This window comes from Cupressus sempervirens, chromosome 9 (genome assembly GCF_028749045.1).
Source record: "Cupressus sempervirens isolate cs-2001-9-10 chromosome 9, ASM2874904v1, whole genome shotgun sequence".
NCBI lineage: Eukaryota > Viridiplantae > Streptophyta > Pinopsida > Cupressales > Cupressaceae > Cupressus > Cupressus sempervirens.
Window position 1 is genome coordinate 212,056,278 of NC_143126.1, and position 5,324 is coordinate 212,061,601.

Genomic DNA, 5,324 nt, shown 5'->3' on the forward strand with positions numbered 1-5,324 from the left:
GTCCACATGGATAGGTCCAAATGACTCCAACAAGTGTTGAAACATGCACATAGCATGGAGAAGAAAGTGCCTACAAGAGAGAAGCATCCAAAGCACGAGTTACATGTGTGGAGGTGGAGGTGCACTACCGAAAAACCATGCATGGGAATGTCAGATAAAAAAATTAGTGCAATCTTCAAATTGTCCAACTCAAACTTCAACTTAGCATCAATAAAGTGTTGTGACTAATGGTCCAAAAATGATTGCATGAGACTGCCATGGAGAGGTCGTCATGATTGTCCAATTTATTTGTATTTTTGATACTATTTGGTGGCTTGTTTTGTAATTTATTCATTCACTTTTGATAATAGAAATTTATCCTTTTTCTCATCAAAAATGTCTCATTTATGAATCTGGCAGTCGCAACCTACATAGCTTTTTGCTTCTCTCTTTCTATTATGGGTGTTTGCATGCAGGTGATTCTTGGGAGTGCAAAAAATAAAATCTGAATTTGACAGCCAAAACAAGCCAACAAATAGAATAAAAAATACAAATTAACTAGACAATCATGACGATCTCAGAATTAGCTTTTCGACGCTTCTTTCAGATTGAGAAATGAAGTTTGGATGAGCAAATTATGGCCAAAAAACCACATTTAGGTCCAAAAAAAGTTCTAAAAAAGAAAAATGTTGCAATCTTGGGATCTATACTAGAATACCTTGAAAAGTGTGTCCACCAGTACTAAAATTACGTTGGGAAGCATGCCAATTCTATACCAAAACTATCTTGATTTGTGTACCCAAAAATTTTGATTTCATACAAAAAATCTTGATTTTTGTGCCAAAAATCACAAAATCATCACCTCGAGAAATGTGACAAAATCTCAATTTTCAAAAATCTCAATTTTCATGCAAAAAATGTTAATTTTTGTACCAAATATCACAAATTTTTGCTTCGAGAAACGTGCCAAAAAATCTTTATTTTTGAAAGAAAATCTCAATTTGCATGCTAGAAAATATGAAAAGCGTTGCCTCAAGAAATGTGTCAAAATTTAGAAAATTGTTTCCTTAGGAAACATGTCCAATCTAGGAGCAAAATGTTTTGCCTCAAATTCCAACTATGTTCAAATTAGGCAAATTTTATATGGAAATGGGGTTTTTTGGGCTTTTTGAGCTCAATGGTGATGTCCGTTTGGGCTCAAAGTGACCCAAAAATTAGTGACCACCCCCCACAAAGAATCAATACAAAAAAAAAACTTTGAAAATTGAAACCCTCTGAACAAAAAGCATAGATCTAAAAGCCAAGACAAACTTCTCATAAACAGTGTCATGGCCTTGACAGTTCTACATCAAATACCTTGGATTCTGAGGATAGTTTACTTTTTTGGATAATTTGGTACTTGTTGAAGTTATTGTGATTCTGGCATCATTATGTTTATCATAATGAGAATTCAGACGTTAATAAAATATGATTCTCAAAACAGATGTTTTAATACTTTTAGTATTGTGTTTTTTTGCAAAATTTTAATAAGTGTATCAATTTCGATTCAGGAATGAAATTCTAAATAATGAATTAATGTTAGTATGGTTTCAAACTTACTTTTGTCTGATTCGTACTTTCAAACTTATATTGAGGTGGCATTAAATTTTATCAGCACCTTGTATCTGTTATTGCCGGATTTATATATATATATATATATATAATTATAGCAGTGTATAAATAAATATATATGTATATATAAATATGTGTATTAGTATAAAATAATTATATATATATATAAAAGTTATATTTATATACGTATATGTATATGTAGTTTTTTGTATATTAGTGTGCTTGTATTTGTGTGTGTCTGTATATATATATATATATAAATATATATATATATATATATATATATATATATATATAAATATATATATATATATATATATATATATATATATATATATATGTATGTATGTATGTATGTATGTATGTATGTATGTATGTATGTATGTATGTATGTATGTATGTATGTATGTATGTATGTATGTATGTATGTATGTATACACTTATCAATTAGCAACGTTTATTATGTCAGTGGAATTAATAGTATCTAGTATTAATGTTAACATTAATATATATGTTAATGTTAATTTTAATGTTAGCTAGTATTGATGTTAATATTAATACATGTCTATTGTTAACTAAGTTAGTGCCTAAACTTACCTATCGCATGGTTTAAACTATGTCTAAACCTAAACTGTAAACGTAGCATAAGTTTATCAATGCAAAGTTTGAATTTGGTAATGTTGGACTGGGCATTGGTGGTCGAGCAGTGGGTTTTAATGCTGGCAGGTTTATCGAGCAGCAAGCTCGTACTCCTATTGCCAAGTGTTGAAGGAAGCTCAGGAAGTGAGGTTCTGGGATAAGCTCGCAGTAATGAGCATCACTTCGCATGTCTAAATTGATTTTGTTGGGAGATAGTTGTAATTTGATCAGTCTGCCATTGTTGGATTCTAGTAGAGGCAACATGAAACCTTTGTTGAACAAGTTTCTCGGCGCAAATTTTTGGAAATGGTTAGCCATGAAGGAGATTTTGACTCACTCCAGCTCTATAAACTCTCAAAAATTCATATTCCTCATTCTTCTATCATTGCATGGTTGTATTTCTCAGTTTTTGGTATTGAGAAAAGATTTCGTGGTATCTCTGAAAAAAAAATGGCATCGAACGTTTGGGAACTTGGGTTGCGAGTTTGAGTTAGAGGACTCTTCGGGCAACGTTTCTTGAGCATCATTCTACACTTTCACAGGCAGGGGGCTTTTCCTTAACTCTTTTCTATAGCCATTATTATGTTTCATTTAGATTTGTGAATATTGAATGTCAAAATTTGTTATGTGGAAAAACCCAAAATCGGGTGTGTGAATGAAATACTCTATGCTGTGTGTTGCAATTGGGTTTATGATAAATATTTAGGCGCAATTTCTCACCCTACTCTCTCTCTCTCAGTTTATTATTGCAATTGTTAATTCAGTTAGCATATTTGCAAATGGTTATCAATGTTGATTATTGTATATAGACATCCAAGCATGGATATATGTTGGATTCAGCATTGTATGTTTTTTAACTTTGCATACACCCATAATTGCATGTGTAGTAGGGAGATATTAATTTGGGTTTGTTATTTAAGTATTTGGGTTCTGCCCAACCATGCATTCTCCTCTGAGTTGAATTGGTGAGAAGCATATACTTGAAGCAGTGAACATGTATGTACATGTGTAAAACTTGAGGGAATATGGCTTCCTTATAGCGGAGTTCTGAGAGAATCCATTTCTCAAGTTCACAGGTTTGTGTGACTCAGCCACGGCCACGAGTTCGCAGAGATATTTGAGACACGACTAAAGACTCCAATCTGAGTTTGGGTTTGGTTTCGTTCTCAGTTATGGTCGAGGGTTATGGACAAGATGTTTAATAACCATTATGTATTCAACAGTAATTTTACTGAGCTATGCTTGTGAACCAAGACATAGTCATTAAGTCAAACAAAACATGTGTAACCGTGTGCAAAAGATTGGTGTTGATCATTAGCATGATTATGGGGTTTTGAATTTTGCAGTGCACAACCAGTCTTCAATGAATAGGAAGAGATGTGTCTTTGTTCCTAACAGGTTTTCGATGTGTTAAAAATACGAGGATTGCCTTTTATTCTTAAAGTTATAAGAGTCGATGTTTTGTCGAAAGTGTTTGATGTTTTGAGTTCAAAAATAATAGCATAAAGTTTTATTTGATATTTGTAAACCTTAGATATGTTGATATTTGGGATGGAAGAGGCATATTGTTAAATTGGAATTAGAGGCACTGTGTGGGTCGCAATTTTAAACAATAAGGTCTTGTTTTTTTTTTTATTGAAATTAGATTTTGTAATTACTTGGTAACAGCAAATTATAAAAACTAATAATGGAAAAGATTATGCATCTATTTAAATTCTAACTTTAAATTATTAAGGTTTTATATATGTTTTGGTATATGTAAGTTAGTACGTATATGTATATATATATATATATATATATATATATATATATATATATATATATATATATATATATATATATATATATATATATATATATATATATATATATATATATATATATATATATATATATATATATATATATATATGTAAGTATTTATTTATATGTATCAACATATATGTATTTCCTTACAAGTTGAATTGTTAGAATTATCATAGGTATGTAATTTTGAGATTATTGTGATTACTTGTTTTGGAAATGGAAATTGATTAATGTTTACATTCTGATGTTAGTTAGTAATAGTATATGTGGATAGTTTTATTATTGGTATTTTAAAATGAAATGTTTATTTAGTGAATCTTGGAAAAGTCAATTTCTTACTATTTAATTAGAATATCATTGATTTGTAGTTTGAAAGGCTTGGTTGCTTGTGAAAATTAAAAGGACTAGTTTGGTAATATGAATTGTGAAGTATATGAAAGGATACAAAATGGTTTCATTTGGTTTCATATGATATTTTTGTTGCTGACTCAATTGTTAAATTGAAGCAAATGAAATAAATGTATTAGTTGGAATTGGAAAATTAATCTATGTTTTCTTCCAATTATGTGTATGTTAGATTATGCAACTGTGATCCTTTAGATTGGGTGGCTATCATAAAGCGAGTAACTTGTGGTGATAGAAATATGTTTCCGGATGCCCTCCAACACTAGTCTAGATCCTTATGGGAAAGTTTATGATAGTTAGTTAATCAAGTGGTAATATTTAAAATTTTATGGGTTGGGAATCATATAAAAAGATAAGAACAATATGGTTGCACCTGACATACTGAGTTCTACGAGTGGTTGAATGTAGATTCTTATGTTGACACCCATGGACTACTGGATCATTACCTTGTCATATTCTGTGCGAGTTTATTTATGCATATTTGCGTGTAAGAAAATTTTTACTTGCTTTATAATTGAATGTGGTTAGAAAAATTATATTTTTAATACATCTGTTATCTGGTTTAAATGAATATAGTTTTGTTATAAAATATAATGTGCAGGTTGCTGGAGGTTTTATCGATTTAATTAGTGTTACTAAGCCCTATTTGGTGTGTTGTGGTTGTGTTGTTTTGGTTTTCAGGTTTGAGAAAGGGTTGGTTATGGATCTAGAAGAAATGGCTATTTATATTTAGAATTCAGTATTAATTTGAATGTATTTAAAGTTGTTGTACTTCTAATAAAAGAGTATAAATATGTTATATACTCTGTTGTAATATTGTGAAATGTTACATTGCTGATTATGAGTACTTTACTGTACTTTTTGTATAAAGGATAATTTTGTAA